We start from the raw sequence: 22,367 nt of genomic DNA on the forward strand, positions 1-22,367 counted from the left end.
GAATTTTAAGTATTTAATTGTTTTAGAAACACAAAGGAAAGAATATAGCAACATTCCATTTCCCAAAGGATGATAGCAGATGTGTAGCATTTTCTAATGCTTCTGTTTATTTATTTCTTCTTTCTTTCTATGTGTAATCTAACTCTGCTTCCCGATTCACCGACTTGTCCTAGAAGACTTAGACAAGGTCTTCTGTGGTTGACTTCTGACCCACACAAGTCTGGAAGAACCTAGAAACAGCTTTCAGCCAAGGCTCCTTGGCAAGGAGGTATGCTTTGGGCCCCTGGGCCCCTGGCAGGCTTCCTTGAACTTTAAAACTTCAGATTGTGCATTGGCCTGAGTCTGCCATTAGCTTGAGCCTTTCTGTGGTTGTAGAGCCAGGTTCCCAGCTTCTTATGACTCCCAACATTTGGGTGTCCTATTACCTGTGAATCATCTTCTTGTTGACTCTTGGCCTGTTTTTACTTCCTGACATCTGAGCTTCTGTTGGTGCCTCTCACCCTGCAGGCACTGGCCCTTGGCATATGGCAGATAATCCTGTCCCCAATGTTTTGCTTTCACTAGTAACCCCTAACATCCCATATCTTTTATTTTTTTACATTTATTTATTTTGAGCGAGCGAGAGAGAGAATAAGCTGGGAAGGGGCAGAGAGAGAGAGAGACAGAATCCCAAGCAGGCTCTGCACTGTCAGCACAGAGCCTGCCATGGGGCTCGAACTCATGAATCATGATGTGAGGTCATGACTTGAGCTGAGATCAAGAGTCAGACACTTAACTGACAGACTCCCAGGCACCCCAACATCCCATATCTTGTAGCATAAAATTCAATCACTCATTTTTAAAGACTCTACAACTTTTTTCTGCTCATGCTAAAGAGTACTAAGTATTTAGTAATATCTCATACTTGATGAAAACAGAAGCCAACAGGAGATATTTAAAATGTGATAATGAAAGCTAAAATCTGTTTTATGAGAATAAATTCTCTTTATAAAATTACCAGTAATTTGTAAGTTTTTACTGAACACCTGCTTTGTGGCAGTATTGGCCTAGGAGATTTACAACCATTATCTCCTTAAATCATCACATTAGCCCTATAAGGTAAGTACTTTTATTACCATTTTATAAAAAAGTAAGGGGATCCCTTCCATTGCGTTACCCCTGCATGTTGCACAACCACTGGTCAGTATCTTGAATCCTGTCATCAAACCTCTTATCTATTTCATAACAAAAATAATAGATATTAATTTTAATGTGGCCTCTAGATCTTAAATTTCTATCATTCTATTATTGGTCATCTAACAAGAGAACCAAAGTCCTGAGGTCTATAACAAACCAAAAGTATAATCTAGTATTGTATATCAAAATTGAAAATACCATTCCTTTTCATCTCAGAATTTCACTTCTAAAAAATGTAATAAATTCTCCTAATAGCTAAGTATATGTATAAAAATGTTTACCACAGTGCAGTTTATAGTGTCAAAAAACTGGGGACGACTTGACAATTTATCCATCATGATAAATGACAATTTATCATATATATAGTATATATATATATATATATATATATATATATGATAAATCCATTTCAAAGGAGAAAGTAGGAGCGGGTGGGTGGCTCTAGGTTAAGCGTTCGACTCTTAGGTTCAGCTCAGATCATGATCTCACTGTTCCATTCGTGAGATCAAACCCTGCATCAGGTTCTGTGTTGACAACGTGGAGCCTGCCTGGGATTCTCTCTCTCTCTCTCTCTCTCTCAAAATAAATGAATAAACTTTAAAAAAATAAAATAAGGCAGATCTATATGAACTAATGTGGAACATGTCCAAGAGATGGCATTGAATGAAAAAAATATAAAATTACAGATTACACTCAGGCAAAAACCTATACTCATAAATTATACAATTTATAAATTTTTAATATATAATGTATATTTATATTGTGTCTGAAATGCTAAGTTATCAGTATTAGTGATTTCCTTGTGGCATGAGATCAGTAACAGGAGTAGTCGTGGAAGTAGTAAAATGCTTTTACCTTTCTGTTCTATTTTTTTAATGTTTATTTATTTTGAGAGAGAGAGAGAGAGCACGTGCAAGTGGGGGAGAGTCAGAGAGAGAGAGGGGGTCAGAGGATTTGAAGTGGGCTCCATACTGAGAGCAGAGAACCCAATGCAGGGCTTGAACTCACACCAGATCATGACCTGAGCTGAAGTCCGATGCTTAACCAACTGAGCCACCTGGGCACCCCATAACTTTCTATTTTATATGCAATTGCAGCTTTTACATTTTAGAAGCAGGCATGACTTTTATAAGGAAAAATATTTCCATTTTTAAATTAAAATTTCCATGCAGGGCAAAGATTGGATTTCATTATTTTTTGCCCTCATGAACAGGAATTTACTGTCTTCATGAAAAGCCTTGTCCTCATGTGAAAAGTGCAAAAATCCCTTATTCCTACTCTTCGCTCATCAGTTGCCAACATGGTGCTGTATGAATTAGATCTTTTTTACACAAGTAAATATTTAAGATTTCCAGTATATTATAAGTTACATATTCATTTTTTTGCTTCCTTTTGTCTTAATACGTAATTTTGTTTTTATAAAAACAGAGTAATGTGTGTTTGGAAACCATATTGTGATATTCATATTACATAGAGAAGGATATTGAATTCCATGGATTATCTTTGACCCACTTAGACCAGATGCTGTGTCTTGTGCCTGCCTATTCCCAAGAGATTTTTTAAAATCTTTCTTGTATTTTAAGATAATGGGTTCCTTATTCCTCATATACTCCTACATGAACTTGCTAAGGAAGGAAGGATCAAATATGGAAATACTTAATGAGGAAAAAATATATGCCTCATTAATTCAGCTTTGTTACCCAACTTGTAAAGGTTCAAAGTTTTCCTAAGAGTCAGTAATTGGGATTGAATGGACATTGGAGTCTCAAGTTTATACAAGAAACTAAATTATCTAAACTTTGGGTTATCAACCTCATAAATTACTTTTAGTGTTTCTAGGTTGAACATTCTAGTCTTGTTTTAGGAAAACCTCCACCTTCTTAGATATAAACACCTCACTATAAAAATAGGGGAGAGTGGCATTATTATTGTTGCATATATTTGCTTAGTACCTTACATTTTCTACATGCTTTCCCAGGCACACACGAATTCAAAACTCACAAAAACCCAGTTTCACAAAGGAGAAATCCATACTGACCAGCAGTAACAAAGAAATTCACAAGGCAGCTCTCTATATGGCCCTGAAGATGATGTTGACATGAAACTGGTTACATGTAGATCTTAAGAAAATAGTCTAAAATAAATGGATTTCTCATCCTGTGCCTATAGAAACTAATAAACAACAGAAAATAACTAATATTTAAAATACTAATCAAAGCAAGAAAATATGAACCAAAGATGTTTTTTTCAATCCTGACTGTCCCTAGTGTATGGAGGCTAACAATCAGAGAATACTGTACCCAGGCACCCTTCTTCAGAAACTATAGGACAAGCTTTCCCAACCACAAGATGACTGGGGGTAACCTGGCAAAGGAATGGGGTGGCAGAAGGGCGGCATAAAAATCATTAGAAATAGGACTAAAATAGGGGCACGTGGGTGGCTCAGTTAGTTAAGCATCTGACTTCAGCTCAGGTTATGACCTCATGATCCATGGGTTCAAGCCCCTTGTTGGGCTCTGTACTGTCATAACAGCTCAGAGCCTGGAGCCTGCTTAGCTTCTGTGTCTCCCTCTCCCTTTGCCCCTCCCCAGCTCTCTCTCTCTCAAAAAAACAATTAAACATTAACATTTTCTTTAAGGAAATAGGACTAAAATCAATTTGAAAATAAGGGAAGAAAAATAATATGCAAATGTTATACATTCTGATATTGTAACACTAACACATGTAACAAAATATGGGAGGAAAAGGGAAAGAAAAGGATCAGATGTAAAAGCTAAAACAATAGGGCACCTGGGTGGCTCATTCAGTTCAGTGTCCAACTTTGGCTCAGGTCATGATCTCACAGTCTGTGGTTTCAAGCCCTACATCAGGCTCTACGCTGACAGCTCAGAGCCTGGAGCCTGCTTCAGATTCTGTATCCCTCTCTCTCAGCTCCTCATCTGCTCGTGCTCTGTCTCTCTCTCTTTCTTGAAAATAAACATTACAAAAAAACTTTTTAGGCTAACACAATAAAGCATTTAGAACACAGCCTAAGAAAACATCCCAGTAACTTCGGGTAGACAAAAGCTTCTTAGGTTGCTGAAAGCAATTAACTATAACATTTTTGAAATAAAAAATTACATGTATCAAACCAGAAGATGGGTCCTTATCAAAAGACACTGTTATGAACATGAATAAGCCACAGACTAGCAGAAAATATTCACAAAATATATATCTGACAAATAACTGGTATCTAGCATATGGCACAAATAAGCCTACAACTCAATAACAAAGAGACAAACAACCCAACTGTAAGATGGACAGAATATTTTAATACACACTTGATACATATGTAAGTGGCCTGTAAGCAAATGAAGAGTGCTCAATGTCATTAGTCATCAGGGAAATGCAAATTAAAACCATAATAAGATACCAGTACACATCCGCCAGAACGGCTAAAATTTAAAAAGATTAACAACAGCAAATGTTGGCAAGGAGGCAGGGCAAACAGTCCTCCTATACTCTGTTGGTGTGAATACAAACTGGCTGGGAAATAGTCCCAAAGTTTCTCATGATCTAAACCTACACCTATGTCATACCATTGACCCAGTAATTCTACCTGTAGGTACTAGCCAAAGAGAAATTTGAAAGCTGGTGAAAACCACTTGTACAAAAATGTTCATACAAGAGTTACTCATAGTCACCTCAAATGGAAACAAAGCATGCATTAATAAGAGAATATACAAAACACCATATGTTCTTACAATAAAACACCACTGAGCCACAAATAGGACTAAATCACCTCAACACACCTCAAAGGCATGATGCCGAGTGAAGGAAACCTTACCCAAAAGAGTACATACTGTCTGATTCTATTTCTGTGAAGTTCTAAAACAGGTAAAATGAATTTATGGTGGCAAAAAATCAGAAGTTTACACCTCTAGTTGTTGTGTGGGGATTAATATGAAATGAACACAGGGAATGTTCTGGGGACAACGGTGATGTTCTATGTCTTGTGGGGGGAGGGGGTCAAGTTACACAGATGTGTGCAATTTTCAAAACTAGCAAAGATGTACATAAGATTGAGGTGCTTTACAACATGCACATTTTACACCAAAAGGAAAATACCTTTAAAAATATTCAAACTCTAGTTAGTGATATGTACACTCAGGTATTTAAGGGTAAATGTACTAATGTCTGCAATTTATTTTGAAGTGCATAAAAGAATGACATGGACTGACAGATGGACAGAAGGATGGATGGATGGACACATATTGATAAAACAAATATAGTAAAATGTTAATGGTAGCATCTAACCAGTGGGGGTATGGGTGCCTAATGGGAAAATCTTTCAGCTTTGCTGTCGGTTTGGAAATTTTCATAATAAAATATTGGAGGAAAAAAGAGGGGAGAGAATGCAGTAACTAGAATATTAATTGCATCATGAGCAGTTGGAGGAAGTCATAGGAGATCATTTAATGCTGACAAGCTGAATTGTAGAAGCCTAAGTCTATAAAGGTAAACACTAAGAAAGATAATATTATTGACTAAAATTGGAAAGCGGATGAGAGATGAGTGAAGAAAGAGATGGATGCCAGCTAATTTTAGTTTGCTCACAGCATGAAGCCAGGACACATTAACTAAAAAGAGATGGCATTACTAGCATTTACAATATGTACAAAAAATGAAAGACATGAGATCAAACATAGAGGTTATATCAATACATGCAAACGGACTTACCCTAAGATAAAAAGCAAGATTCAACTCTGTGCTCTGTACAAGAGACTTGCCTAAAACCAAGTAACCCAGAAAGGTTAAAAATAAAATGTTAGCCAAATTGTTCCAGTTAAAAGCAAACACAAGGAAAACAGGGGTCAAGGCTTTGATAACAGGCAAGACAGAATTCCAGCTAATAAGAAGCAAGACAAAGAAGACACTGTATAACCATGCTGTCCAATTCTGCAGCAGCTAGCAATAACAGCGACTGAGCATTTGAAATGTGGGTAATGTGACTGAAGACCTGATTTTTAAAAATTTTATTTAATGAATCAATTTAAACTGGGCAGACACCATGTCCATTGTCACAAAAGTTCTATCGGATGCCACAGAAAGTGAGTGGACATCACAGAATATTCTGGGTACTGCTGCTTTATTGTGTAAAAGACTCCAGGTCACAATGAAGATGTGATCATCATGAATATTTACACACCAAATAATATAGCATCTACCTTCCCAAGGCAGAAATGGTGGAAAGATGCAAACCTCCTATAACAGACTTTAGAATCAAATTTCTCCATACAAGACAAAACAAGTGAAAATAGCCAGTGCTCAAACATTGAAATTGAAAAAAAGAAGCTGTAGGAAGACTTGATGAGCTGATTATTCCTCAGACCCTCCAAATATCTCCAAACTCCTCTCCCAGCATACGGTTTGAATTTGCAGTCCTTGATGATATTTGGTGATGGTACTCAATAAATTTTCAGTTTTTCTAATGAGTATACAATCCCTTACAAGGAGGGGTGCCTGGGCGGTTCAGTTGTTTGAGCATCCAACTTCGGCTCAGGGCATGATTTTGTGGTTTGTGAGTTTGAGCCCCACATTGGGCTGTCTGCTGTCAACACAGATCTCACTTCATAAGCCCTGTTATCCTCTCTCTCTGCTTCTCCCCTGCTCACTCTCTCTCTCTCTCTCTCAAAAACAAACATTAAAAAAGGGGGGAAAAAACCCACAATGCCATGTAAGGAGTTACGGGCATATATGTAACTTCCCAGAAAACCTATTTGATCATCAGTCTACTAACCTTCAGAGTTGAGCTGAGAATACAATTAATGGGCATTTCTGAAGTGTTCCAAATTTTTAGGAAGAAAGTCATTGTGTAAGCATTTCTATTTTGGCCCTTTTACAGAGTACACAGTTCCCCAAGGAAAAACCATCTTTGTCTTGCTCAACCATTCACCCCAATTAAATCCCTCAACACCCAGGTCCATTGGAAGAATAATGCTCCTGGCTCAGCTGACATTTCCTCTGATAATAATCTATTTGCAAAAACAATTCTTGAGACTTCCTGTCTTAAGCTTACAGCCTGATGACCTGTAGAATAATCTGAACTCTTGCCACATTCGGGGAGGCCAGGCAGAAGAAGGGACAGTCGTACTGGTCTTCTCTTTAGAGACTCACTGGAGAGCCACACACTTTGGCTTCCCAACAAGTGTAGGAACCAGTGTACAGTGGAATGGGTCACCAGGGACACAGCTATAGAATGAAATGGAACCTCACCAAAGCCACAAAAGCCACTTCTACTTCCTTTCTTTGTTAACTTTCTTTTTTGATAATGGCCATATCCCTCACAAATATTGTCCCCATACTCTAAGGCCACAAAATGGTTTTCTTCAGTCAATAGGTATTATTGTAATTCAGTGCTATCCACACATATTCCAGCTGTCTTTAGAGCTGCATAGGGTCCAGGATTGCTTACAAGAGAAGGTTCCTCCCAACCTTATGACTATCTTGTGTTGGGGTCATAAATTAAGGCCTTTTTCCCCCAAGGATCCGACAAGGTATTTTGATGGGTGTGCTGGTTAGGTATTACCAGTGGCCTGTGCAGCAACAGAGTCTGACTGTCAGGAGACCTGGTCACTTATGTGCATGGAGTCATTGTATTGTAGATGCTCTTTTTTGTTTTTTTTTTCTCTTTTCAGCCTACTTAACAGCATCTTTCCTTCTAACCCTTGTGTATTATTGTTGATCACATGACAGCATAAAAATTGGAGCCAAGAAGGCTGAAGCAGAGGACACTGAAAACACCCCCAAGGCTTAGAAGTGCTTGTCCATCTTGAAGATCCATTGGATGGCTCATCTATCCTTTTACCCAAAACAGACCCTGTTGGGAAATCTTATAAGATCCTGTAGACAACATCTGGTGGTCAGGAGAGGTGCAAAAAGGCAGTGCATGTGGAGAGTTCTCTGTTTACACTGGAGGTCATTGATAGAGGACTGTTTCACCACAGAAAGTGAAACTGTTTTGCTTAAAGAAACAAAGCAAAAGCCTAAAGCTGTTTTGCTGCCCAGATCTCTGACAGCTGTGACTGAGCAGTCTGCTTATGCTGGTGAGGCATGCTTCAAATGAAAATCAAGTACAATTCTAAGCTAAAGGAAACCTTGTACACCCAGTCTGAAAGGTGAGTTAACTTGATAATGGTGGTTGACTGATTCCACTGGAGGGAGGCCCTGTTTGGCTTCACTGGGTTTATGTACATGGTGTTTGGTTTTATGCCTTTTCCCAGAGGGGTGGCTTCACTGACTTCACTGACGAAGTGTCAACAAAGCTCTCACCATGCACAAGGTTTGGAGGATTCCCTTTTATACCTCTTAAGTCCAGTCTTCTAGAATATACCTGTTCTAATCTTCTTTCCTGTCAGTCTTGAATGGAACACAGAAAGTGCTGTGTTGTGTCCTGGAATCCAGGGTATGATCCAAGGGTAGGCTCCTTTGACCCATGGTTGCAGAACATGGGATTGGACAATAGATAGGAGAGGTCTAAAAATAAGAGCCGACACATATGGCCCAAAATTCATCTGTCAATTCAAGTGTCTTGGCTTCTATCAAATTTTTGTTCATTCATTCAAGCAATGGCATGGCTTCCATTGATAATTAAATATATGCTGGGCACTGTTCAGGAAGTTGGAGATTTATCTATGAACAACAGAAAAAACAGTCCTTTGGGAATCTTACATTTGGCAAAAAGGAGACAATGACAAAGGACTATAAACACAGGCAGTAGAAAGCAAGGTGTAAGATGTCTCAGCATCAGGGGCAGGTACCTCTAGCAGGTTAACATGCTAGCATTTGTGGGCATGATGGGTATACTTATGGTACCTGAGGCAGGGCTACAAAGCCAGTCAACCAAGAGCCTATCTCTGTTTCTATTTTTCCATTTAGAACACAGGTATAATAAGATCACTTCAGAATGCTTTGAATTCCATGTGCAAAAAATGATCCCTGATGTCAAGGCAAAGCTGTTCTCACTCCAGAATGAATGTTGTTTGGGTTTGTTTTTTCTTTTTAATCTTGTCACAATTCTAAAGCTATGTGCTCCGGTAGGATATGCCCCTGGACTCCAATCAGGGGACTGACCCATGTTATGGCCTGGATCTGCCATGAGGAGATGTGCAACCTCTGGCAACCCCAGTCTCTTCCCCTATGAAATCACCGAGTTGGACCAGGAGATCTGTAAGCTCAATGTTATTTTCATCTCCAATATAATTCAAAGAAATATCATCCTCTAAACCAGTATTATCAATATAAATGCTGATTATTTTAAGAAAATTCTCAGGGTGCCTAGGTGGCTCAGGCAGTTAAGAGCCCAACTTCGCCTCAGGTCATGATCTCAAACCGCTTGGGAGTTCAAGCCCCATGTGGGGCTCTGTGCTGACAGCTCAGAGCCTGGAGCCTGCTTCCGATTCTGTGTCTCCCTCTCTCTCTGTCTTTCCCCTAGTTGCATGCTGTCTCTCCCCCTCTCTCAAAAATAAGTAAACATTAAAAAAAAAAGAAAGAAAATTTTCTTGGTTAGCTTATGGCCTGAACTAATTTTTGTGCATTTAATGCAACAATTTTATTGTTGTTATTTCATTGACTAAAAGCATATGTTTTCCTAATTTTCTCTTATTTCTGTGTATCTAATTTGCAGAGTTTCAAGATCTCTATCAACAGTTTGGCCATCAATTTAGCTTTTTGCCTGCTCTTATGAGATTTCTATTTTTGTTTTCTTACTCCAGATCAGTGTTCCTGATGTTGTATATACTATATGGTGAGATTGATATTATTTGTAGTTACATAGTATGTATACTATTTGGTATATATTAATAATATATAGTGGCTACCATTTACCAAGCAAGGCACAAAATGTCTCATGCAATCATTACAGTAACCCTAAAGGATCTACTATTATCATCTTTATCTTATAAGAGGAGAAACAGATGGCTAGGGGGTAAGATTCACACTGATAGGGAAATCCCTGTTGGGATTCTGGAGCTCACATTCTATTCCACACTGACTCAATTGGTCTCTAAAAAATATGGGAGGGAAAGACAGAGATAGAGACAGAGACAGAGAGGAAGGAAGGGGAAAGGAAAAAGATAAATTCATGGGAAAAAATGTAAAATGCTTATGATATTTAAAAAATTCTAATAATTTTATTTAGTTCCCTGGAAAAATGTACAATATTGCAGTTCTACAATTTAGGTTATCTGCCTTATAGAAAATTACAGGACCGGTGAGAGAAATAATGCTGCTTATTTTAGCCATTACAATGTTATTCTCTGGCTCTATTTAGGAAGTAGTAAAATGGAGGCAGCATTCCAATCTTTCAGTCTGAAATTAGATCTGGGCCCTATGGCCAGGGTAAGGCAGGCAGCAAGCGGCCCAAGGCCAAAGCGTGCACCAGGACTAACGCAAAGGCTCATGCTCCGATAGAGAGAAGAACAAATCCACAAATTCCATGATAATAAATGGTTACTTCTTCTGAGCGTCTGAACAGTCTATTCGATTTTCAAGTAAGGTCAACTCAGAAAGCTGAATTTAGGACAATAATATTCTGATTGGAAAGCATGCAACTTGTCAACAAGCGCATGCCTATCATATTCTCTAGCTTATCTAAATTCATGACCCTTTTTGGAAAGCTATGATGTCTTGCTGAAGCCTCAGCTTTGCTGTAAAGCTCTGGTGCCCACCAGGAGGCAGCGTCTGTCTGTCCTTCCCCGGGTGGGCCTTGAGCACCTTTACACTTCATCACTGACAACCTGCAACTGGCTGAGTCAAGGACTGAGTGCTTCACTAAGGTTATTAATGAGTCGCTGTAACTTCAGAGTTTTTTGTTTCCTGCAAAGATCACAAGTACAACAACAGATTCATTTAATCAGAGAGAACTAGAAAATAACTATCTTGTACTCGTAAATTATTAATCTCTATAAATCAGCAATAACTCCTCACTGCCTTCTAAAAAATTACTTTTATAATTTTATTCAATATCAAGGACCTTATTTCCTCCTGAACTATCCACGTAGCAGCAGAGGAGCAGAGAAGCCTATGTGAGCAAATACATTTATGTTCTACAACAGCTTATGAACATCTCATTTCTTGATGACATGTTTGCCTGAAAGCAGAGAGGGATATTTTTCGACCAAAGCTATAAGGTTGTTATAACATCTATCTTTTTTGTTCACCATGAGAAATGTTTTGAAATGTCCAGTGCAGTTATGTGAACTGTATGCACAATGTTCAACAGGTCTCTAGAACTTTTTCACCTTGTAAAACTGAAACCCTATATGCCCTGAGCAACGGCTCATTTGCTCTCTTCTCCTCAGCCCCCAGCAACTATTGTTCTACTTTCTCTGTCTGTGATTTTGACTATTCACAGCTACCTCATAGCAGCAGAATTGTGCTTTATTTGTGTTTCTGTAACTGTCTTATTTCACTTAATATCCACAAGACTTATCCATGTTGTAGGATTCTTTCTTTTTAAAGGCTGAGTAATATTCCATTGTGTGTATATGTGTGTGCATGCCACATTTTTTTAATGTTTATTATTTATTTTTGAGAGAGACAGGGTGTGTATTATTTGTAAAAAGTTCAAAAAAAGGCAAAACTATGGAGCCAGAGGTCAGAATATCATTTCCATTGGTGGAGTATTAACTGGTAGGAAATGCAAGGGTTATCTGGAATGCTGTAAATATGTTACATGTAGATCTGGGTAGTAGTTACATGAATGTATACATATATATGAAAATCAATTAAGCTGTATAGTATATTTCAATCTGTACACTTTCCTTTATAGAAGCTGCAACTACCCAAAAAGTAAAAGAAAGATCAGTCAAGGACCCATTTGCATTATAAGATACTCTGTCTTTGAAGAAAAGATACCACCCCAAAATCAACTTGTAAGTGAGTCTGGGAAATGCTGGACAGAAAAAAAAAATCCAAACTCAGCACTGAAGTGGTCTTCAAAAAATGGCAGAGAATGGAAGCCTTCATTTACTCTGCATCTACTTCCTGGCAGTAAATAAGAAAAATATGTTGACTTAGAAGGTATTTATAGTCCTCTCATTTATTATAATGTCCTCAGCACATCATAGTGTGCTAATTTTTAAATGCTACAATGCATCACTCAGTTGTCATTCACAACAATTAACTGGGGATCCACTGAGAGCTTAGCTTTGTTTATATGCACTTGTTGCCTTGCATTGTTAGGCATAGAGTTACATTTGTTTGTGTTAATTCCTTATTGCAGCAAAGCAATGCAGTGATGTAACTAGAGGACTGAAAATCAAGCCATCGCTGAAAGATTAGTGTTCTACATAACTCAGCTCTAAATAGCATTCCATCATCTCTTTCGATATTAAAGGAAGCACTACCTCATGAAATCATCCTAATTTATAGCCAGGACTCTTTATTAGTAATCATAATATAGCACTGTCTAGATTTTGAGATATAAGTAAACCATAATAAATCCTCGTTTAATTAGCCTGTTTTCCACTGAAAGAGACTTTGACTACCAACGTCTATCCCAGGATAGACAATTAGGTGGTACTGGATTCCTCCAGGATTAGAAATACAATTAAAGCGAGACCTACTTCGTGTGTGCTGAGCCACATGAAAACAAATGCATTTCTTACCTTCAGCCAGTTCAATCACTGTCATCTCTCACCTGTATAGTTATAATAACCTTTCACCTGGTGTCCCTGCTTCTACTCTTGCCCTTTGTTCTCTACACAGCAGCTGGAGTGGTCCTTTTAAAACCTCAGTCTGATCAAAAGCCGCCTTTGCTCAAAACCCTCCGAAGTCTTCCCATCTCACTCAGAATAAAATCCATATTACAGGGTCCTATGCTATCTGGCTTCAATAACTCTCTGACCTTCTTTGTAACACCCTCCCTTCCACTCTTTCCAGACAGCTGGCCCCTTCCTGGTCCTGAGCAGTCCTGAGTACTTTTGTACTTGGTCCCTCAGAACCTGTATAACTTGCTCCCTGACTGCGTTCTTGAATCAGTTCAACTCTCACCTCATTTTAGTGATTCCTGACCACTCTAAGATAGATCCTTCCAACAGTATCTATATCCGTACCTCCATACTTTCTTTCTCTTCATAGTCCTTGGCAGTATCCTACATGTTTAAGAAGTGTGCGTTTGTTGTCTGTCTCTAGAACGTGAGCTCCCCCTACTGGAGATAGGGACTTCATTTGTTCACTGTTGCACTCCCAGAGTCTAGTACAGCGCCTGCTACATGACAGCTGTTTGATAAATACTTGTTGATTAATTATATAGTGAATGGTTTAATGCATATTCAGAGAGAATGCAATCTGTAAATATCTTAAGTTAGGAATTAGAAAATCATTTCTAAGCTATATATTGTCAGCTGTTAGGGTATCATCAGCATCTTTCTATCAAAGATATTTTTAAATGGGTTGACATTTCTAACATTTAAAAAGGCACTGAGATATGTATGACGAACTGTAACTTTCATTCTTGTGATATGACATAAATAGAGCATAAAGCTTTATGATACTGACAATATCATAATTTCTGGCCAGTGTTTATTTAGCAGTGTTTATTTAGCAGAAGACTTACCTACATCAGAGTTATAGTCATTGCTCAGACACAGCAAGGTGTTCCTTGTAGTTTTTTGATATATATCATCTAGTACAGAACACTAACTGCCTTTCCCTCACTGTTCAAGAGAGACATACAGACACCCATTGCCATTCATTACTCTACAAGTGGGGTCAGCAAACTACAGCATGTGCACCAAAAGCAGCCCAACCACCTGTTTTTGTGCAGTCTGAAAGCTAACAATAATTGTACATTTTGAACAGTTACAAAACAAATAATTATGCACCAGAGACTATATGTCACCCACACAGCCTAAAACATTTGTTATCTGGTCCTTTACAGGAATGTTTGCTGACCCTTGCCCCTCAAAATCAGGGTAATGGCCATGACTTGGGGAGAGGGGAAAGGATCTTGAAAACAAAGAGCTGAACATAAATGTGCTGAAACATCTGGTGTGGCTTGCTGAATCAGTCCATATTTCAAGGGCAATGGGTTTCTTAACAGAAGATGGAGAGGAAAACTTTGGCAATGCCTGGAGGAGATGATAATGGCCAGAAGAGCATAACCCTCTCTGTAAACTTCAAATCTGCAGTTTCAGAAAGGGGAAAGCCAGATAAAACTAATTATAAAAATGAATATAAGGCAAAACACAAGAAGGAAAAAATAAGCTTCATGGTATTGTAGGTCAAGTGCCTCCTTGTGGCAAGAACTCTTAGATATCCATCAATGATCATTCTCCCTGTCTTTTAGTAATAAACTTCTTAATCCAAGATTGGAAGAGGGCCGTCCAACTAAAGACTGCATTTTCCAGCCTCCATTGAGGCTACCCATGGCTAGGTTCTAAGTGGGATATGAACCCAAAAGATACACTTCATGTCCATGTAACTAACTTCTAGGTTGACCACAGAACAAAATAACCTGTGCTTCCCTTTACCCTTTCTTCTTCCCATTGGCTGGGAGATGAAGATGCAGGTCAAGGCTATACAGTCACACCCCCGCCCCCCAATCTTGAACTGCTTATCTTGATAACTTCCTTAAAGGCCAAAATAAGCTCCTATCTTGATTAAGCCATTGCCTTTGGGGTGGTCTCTGTTACAACAACTTAAACTAAAAGACAAGGGACAGTGATGTTGCTTCTAGGTGTATATACATGAATGCAAAATATATGTTAACATAAGAGTAATGTTAAAATTTTAATGTAAAATAAAAGCTTGTCATTTTAAAAAAATTTAATGTTCATTTTTTTATTTTTGAGAGAGAGAAAGAGAGACATAGTGTGAGTAAGGGAGCAGCAGAGAGAGAGGGAGAGAGAATCTGAAACAGGCTCCAGGCTCCAAGCTGTCAGCACAGAGGCTGATACAGGGCTTGACCTCACAAACGTGAGATCACGACCTGAGCCAAAGTCCAGCGCTTAACCAACTTAGCCACCCAGGCCCCCCAAAAGCAATTTCTTAAACATCATCAGGATATCTCCCACTCATGTATTCACCAAGAATCATACTTATGTATTAGCACACAAAATACAGGAAAACACGCAGTGATGGTTTCCTTACAACATGTTATGGTTTTGCAATTTAAATTTTAAACTTTGATTAACCTTAAATTGATTTTCGTGTAAGAAAATAAAGAATGCGTGCTATTATTTTGTTTTGTTTTGAAGGGCTATTTTGTTGCCCCAACTTCGTTTCTTCAATAATCCATCGATTTGGAGATCTACTTTTATTACTCATTTCTGCATGCATTCCTTTTCTCACTCAGCAAATACCAGTTTAAAGCCTACTGTGCTAGATGCTGGAACCACAGTCCAGGCCACGTACTGTCACATCGTGCAGCGCAGGATGGTGGAGGACACCATAACAAGCAGGCCAATGAGTAAGTACAACCTGCAAGGTGCTGAGAAGGAAGCAAATCCAGTGCAGAGAGAGAATGATGGGGTGGAGATGCAGGACACCTTCCTCTTACAGACTGCTGGGAGGAAGTTCCATTGAATTTAAGCCAGAGCTCAAAGCATGAGCCCCGCAAAGAGCCAGGGAATAAGCACCTCCCCCCCCCCCCCCCCCCCCCCCATGGAAGGAGCAGCACGTGCATGGGCTCTAAGGAAAAAGATCCTGTTCTTTAAAGGCAAGAAACAGCTGGTGTGGCTGAGACATGCTGAGCATGGAGATGTGTGCTACAAGATGAGGTTAGCAGGCCTATTGGACTGAGAGAGTCAGGGTAGGAATATGGATTCCAACTGCATGGAAACCCACTGAAAGCTTTTAAGTCAAGGCCTACCTAACTCTATTATGTTCTTAGGTAATGACTCTGGATGTTTTGAGGAGAAAGGATAGGAGGAAGCTAATAAAAGAAGTAGGAGAACCACAATAAAGAAAATTGGGAAATGACTGCAATACATTCAGGGAAACAAAACTCCCATATACCGTGGACTCTATTTCAGATCTCCATTCCACTGCATTGATCTGACTTTTTATTCCCTCATCAGGAGCATGATTAAAACATTTCTGACCACTCCATGATACATTTTAATTTGAGGTGGAGCATGTTTTCTCATCTCTCCCAACTCAGAATTTCTCAGATATTCCTGCATGTTTGTTCTTCCATTTGATCTTTGGGATCATGTTGTCAAATAACATGATCCACAAATAACCCTAGCCGGATTTTGATGGGGGATCCATGAACTTTATAAATTAATTTTGGGAGAATTAACGTTCTTGTAATCTTAGGTGTCTTTACCCAAAACAAAATGTCCCTATATTTACTCCTGTCTTCTTTCCTGACCCTCAGTAATTATTTTTTTAATTTTAGAAAGAGAGAGAAAGAGAGAGTGCACTTGAGTAAGGGAGGGGTGGAAAGAGAGGGAGAGAGAGAATCCCAAACAGATTCCAGACTCAGCACAGAGCCCGATATGGGGCTCAATCCAATGACCCTAGGATCATGACCTGAGTTAAAACCAATTGGACACTCAACCAACTGAGCCACCAAGGCACCTCTCAGTAGAGTTATTTTTATAATAATTTTCTCTATGTTAGTCCTGTACATTTCTTTTCAAGTTAATTTTTTTACAATTTTTGTTACTTTTACAGTTGTGTTAATACCTTTCCTTTGTTATACTTCCTGACATAACTTTTATCTTATTCCTTATATTTGTAGTAGAGAGGAAAATGTATCGAGGAGAGTTGATCACATTTTTTTGTTTGTTTGTTTCTTTTTTTTTCTTTTTTTTTTCTTTTTATTTTTTTACAAATAGTTTATTGTCAAATTAGTTTCTACATAACACTCAGTGCTCATCCCCAAAGTGCCCTCCTCCATGCCCATTCCCCCCTCCCCCCCACATCCATCAGTCCTCAGTTTTTGTCAGCAGATCACATATGTTTTTTTCCTGATCCATTGGTCTCACACCTGGATTATGGTTCTTGAAATTAAAAATCAAGAATTATTGCCTTTGTTATCTGGTTCCACCATGACAGCTTCCCTTAAAGAGGCTTCCTGTCGCCTGACCCACCTGAGGAAAAGTGATAGGGGAAGCAGGAAGTATGGGGAGAAAAAAATAAATCCACTATTGTTTCAAATTATCATTCCATTATATTAAGTATAGATTATAACATATGTATATGAAAACAGAACATTAAGTGGGACTTTTTATGTTGTCTCACATTCTGTGACCCCCTCCCCTCGAAGAAAGACAAAGGTTCACACATCCAAGAAGAGGTGCAAGGCATATTCTCAGGATTTACACACACACACACACACACACACACACACACTTCTACACAAGTGTACATACACATACATGCAAAATGGAATCCCCTGAGGGATACGAATACAGATTGTTTCATTTTGTTCTCCGTACTCTTCTATGTTTTACAAACATTTGCCAATGAACCAACTTTGCTTTACGATCAGGAAAAAAAATTACATAGCAAACATAAGATTTCTGACTCTCTTTCTACCCACTAAATTAGCTTTAGTTGGTATACAGACGTGGTAGTCTTTAAGGACAGGTTCCATTATGCTCAGGCAAGAAGAGTAATAACACAATGGTGGAGTGGCTGGAGTCATGAGCCATTCCAGTCCCCAGAAACACTAATGCAGCAATCAACATTTCTTCAATGGCTATAATTTGCAGGCATTGTGATAAGGGCCTGACAATGACTATGGTGCTGTCTTCTTTTACAGGAGGTCACGTAACACAAAAGAGATCGATGGTATGGGCTCTTGCAACTATGAGAGCCCTCAGAGGCCAGCAAATCTGAAGTAACAAAAATACAACTTTTCAAAGCCACAGGAACAAGACCTTTACAAATTCATCATTTGAAGAGATTGCCCTGGCAGGCAGAGTGCTGTCTTTCCCTGGATGTAGGTAAGTAAGCAAAAGCCGAATGTCTTTCTTTCTGGGATACTTAAGATCCCATTGGATGCAAATATGGATTGAATGGCCTCTGAAACTTCTCCCATCTTTAAATACCATCCCTCTGTAAGATCTGCAATGCCTGGGAGGGTCAGAAGAGGTATATGAGAGGAAGTGAGACATATTATCTCTCGGTACAGGTTTCCATTCATTCTCTCCTCCTCCTCAATGTACCATGTATTTCTCCAGTGAGTTCATCCCTGGATAAATGATTTTAGCAATAGGTTTAGGTAAGTAGAGCAAGACGCCACCAGAGTTCATGTCTCCTCTCTCTAAGTAATATGTAGGTATGAAAACTTGATTTACATACAGATTCATTTTCCCCTTTCTTTTCAAAATTGTTCTTTTATACAAGAGCTATTTTATCCGAAAGGAAACAAAAACATGAGCTAGAAAAATACGTACCTACCTATATTCATTCATGATGGCAAAAGAAACATTTTTAAAGAACAATAGAACCAATAAATTAATCATTTGGTCTATGTATACAATGTCAAATAACCAGTTTGCTATTTCACTGAAATACCCACAGTGTAAATGAACTCACAGGTTATTTATATATTATACCACCTCAACCTAATATTGATACACAGCATTATTTTTGAAATGACCAAAAGTTAATGGGACTTTAGGGCCTTTGGAATACCTAAAAATAGTCTAATGACTGAAATAATTTTTCCATATTCACAAATGCAAAGCCTAGAAGAAAAAGTTTAGTCTAGCACATCACTTGTATACTTGTTCACGTCTCCAAAGAATTCAGACCCAACTGATACTACTCAACAGGAGATGGTGGCACTTTTGAAGGGAAATTATACAAATATATACTCAGTTCTCTGGTGAGGACTTGTCATCCTCACTTAAGTTAAAATACGCATTACACAACTCATTATAGGAAACCAAAGCATTACCTAGTAAGTGATCATTTGTAACACGGTTCCCTTCCTATCTATTAAAAGGTCAACTTGCAAACCTCAAGAGTGCCCCATTGTGGAACAGTGGAACAACTGACTTCTACTCAGGGTTTTACTAGTTTTCTTTCTGCTTTATTTTGTTTTCTTGTAAGGATTTCTCTTTATAAGAGAACCTTTCGGTAGTTTAGAACTTATAACTAAATTTCCTTAGGAGCTGAAAAAAGTAAAGAGCCAATTATATCCACGAGTACATTCATCCATGTAGTTTAGGTGACTATATTTCTTAGGAACAAAAGATCCTTCATATTTCTTAACTTGTATACTTTAATGACTATTCCAAAAAGAAAATAAAAGCTACTTGTCCAAAGTGCTGTCTTATTTTAATACATGATGCCCCAAGGGGAAGGACATTTAAATCATAAAAAGAATATTAGAGACATCACAAAATTCTCTTCCCCTAAAGGTAAGAGACAAAAAGGGGTATAAAATATAATGACACCCTATTTCCAAGCTTCATCTCATAATTAAATCAATTAAATTTTAAGAGAATTGTGTATATAATTCACACAATTATTTTTTCTTCCTACTATGGAATGTGTATTGTGTAAATCTAAAAGGGAGTGAAGCCCTGGGTCTGGGTTTGAGGCTTATGTCTGATCCTTCAAACCCCACTAACAAAAAACACTCATCTGCAATGTCATCTATCTAGTTGTTGCACAGTTTTGGTTAACAGTTTCCTCAGCGCAGTGAAGCTCCAATGCCCTCCTGAATTATTCTTCCCTCTACCCCATTACCCCAATATCTGGGGACAGCCCTTATGACTTTCCTGGGTGTTCTATTTTCAGGTGAATTAGCTCTGTAACCTCAAGCGGCTCCTCACAAGATGCCATTTCTCTGCTTCTCCCAGTCCTCATTATAATCTACAGGGCCACTTGTGTGGAGGACACTGCCTCCAAGCTTAAACTAAAACTTGAAATCCTCGGAAAGAACAAAAACAAGGATATCCAGCCAGATGTGTCTCTAAAGCAATGAACAAGGCTTCAAAAAATTGAGTTTCCATTCAAATATGTTACACCATCACTGAAGAAGTACAAGTCAGCAGAAACCTAGAGTGGAATGTTCCAAAGTGGTGGTGGTATTGTAACAATAATAATAATATCTTGCACAAGTTATGAAGTAAACAGCATCAACTCCTTTAAAAGAATACTGATGGTTGAAGCACGATGTTCACTGATACCTGAAGAATGTGAACCAGTTGTGAATAGCAAGGAGAAACTGAAAGCAGAGAGAAAGCCAGGACAAAGTTGAGTGGATGTTGCAAAGCAAAGCATTGCAGATACACTGGTGGGCATTTATGATACAAAACCGAACTGCAGTGCAATGAATCAAATGGATGACAACAGTTCAAAGAAGCAGAAACAAAATACGCGTACCTACAACTGCAAACAATGGCATAATCACAAAATGCCAACCACAAAGAAAGCATAAGCAAGGACATTTAAAAAGCCAAACAGAAAACTGTTTCCTGATCTCATGGATAGTTTTGGCAGGCTATGATTCAGCAAATTAAAAGAGCCCATTCAGTTCCACTCAGAAATCATCCTCACTGACACTGGCTTGTCATGATTTTATGTTTTAACCAAGGCAGGATGACCAGGCTGCCAGAAAGAAACGAGAAGGAATATGTAAAGATGATAGTGATAAGAATGAGTGTGGACCTTATTTTCAGACTTTTGAAAAATGAAGAATCTTGTAGTGGGAAAAAAAACATCTATGAAGTAGAAGAAACTGACTTTGAATTGTGGATTATGTGCTTTTTCTTCCTTGAACTTGATCTGCTGGTGACCTGTGCAGTCTACATTGCTGACATGTGTCCTCAGATATGTGTCCTCAGACATGTGTCCAGACGTGTATTTCTCTTGTCTTCTGACAGGCACCCTGGGGCCTCTGCGCAGAAGGCATTTTTTTTTTTTTTTAATTTCCTACATTGGGATCCTCTTGAACTTAGGCAGTAAAATCTGGGTTCCAATCCCACATGAGTTACGGTTCATGATTACAAAATTTCAAAATATATTCATTTTTTCTACCGAGACACTAGGCAAGCCAGACAGAATTCCATGTGACCTCTACTGCAGAGGAGAATTTTCCTAAATCCACGCCTTCTCTGGTGGTAGTCCTTCAAGGAGTCTGGCCGTATGCTGTATAGCCAAGTACCCTAGCTCTTGCCTCCTGTCCCCACGTGAATGTCAAGATCCAAATCCTAGGAAATGGAATCTAATAGCCCTTCCCCAACCTCTTCTCTCCAAGCCAGTTGGAGCACTAGCTTTCCCACTTATTGCTCTGGTTTTCATTTCTGCCTTTTTTTCCTGACGCTGGAAATTTCCCATATATTGTACATGGTATATAACAAATATATTTGTAAATCATTTTAAATAAATGAGTAATCAGTGTGTGGATATGTCATAATCTATTTACCTACCTATCAAACTGTTGGATTTTGTACCATGAAAAATAACACTCAGGCAAACATCACTATACCTAAACATTTGTGGAAATAAGCAATCATTTCCCTAGGATAGATTTCTAGTAATGAATGGTTGAGTCAAAGGGTAAGTATATTTTGAAGGTTTTCATATCAGTCATAGATAGCACACTTTGGCAGTTTTATTATGATATTTACTTAATTCTTCCTTATTTTATACTTATTGATGGACTTATATTTCTAGTAACTTTCAAGCCTATGGTCAATAAATGTATGATATTCCAGTACTTTGAACATAAATACCACCAAAGCATTTAATAAAAGTCCATTGTCTTGAATTAAACCAAATTTGGTGATTTCAATTGTCCAGAATCAATAGTAATGAACTTGTCCTTGAGTTTCCTTGGAAGATAGCTTCAGCACAGAAAATACAGGTCCTGTGTATCCAGGTTTTTTGCCATATCTCCAGGGAAAGGAGATGATGGAAGATTGAGGAATAATGAATGAACATGTAGTAGCAAGAAAGACAGGAAAAATGGCTTAAGACTGCATTAATAAGTGCACAGTTTCATTAGTCATTACAGAAAGGCCAGTCATAAGCACAATAAGGAACCATTTCATACTCACTGAGATGGCTAACATCAAAAGACAGACAATAACAAGTGATAAGAAAGATGTGGAAGAATTGAAACTTTCATCCATCGCTGGTGGAAATGTAAACAGAGCATCACTTTGGAAAATAGTTTGGCAATTCACCAAAATGTTAAACATAGAGTTACCAATGACCCAGCAATTTCATTCCTGGGT

General features: G+C 38.4%; 1 long non-coding RNA gene across 1 annotated transcript; it reads left to right on the top strand.

Moving 5' to 3' along the window:
* The first annotated feature begins 8,230 nt into the window (after positions 1 to 8,230).
* LOC120248759 lies at positions 8,231 to 21,464 on the top strand. Its single transcript, XR_005532676.1, has 5 exons — positions 8,231 to 8,333; positions 9,256 to 9,384; positions 15,515 to 15,628; positions 17,933 to 18,116; positions 19,924 to 21,464. It is a non-coding gene; the product is annotated as an uncharacterized LOC120248759 (long non-coding RNA).
* The last annotated feature ends 903 nt before the right edge of the window (positions 21,465 to 22,367 follow it).

This window comes from Hyaena hyaena, unplaced genomic scaffold, assembly GCF_003009895.1.
Source record: "Hyaena hyaena isolate Hyena2069 unplaced genomic scaffold, ASM300989v1 scaffold_607, whole genome shotgun sequence".
Classification (NCBI taxonomy): domain Eukaryota; kingdom Metazoa; phylum Chordata; class Mammalia; order Carnivora; family Hyaenidae; genus Hyaena; species Hyaena hyaena.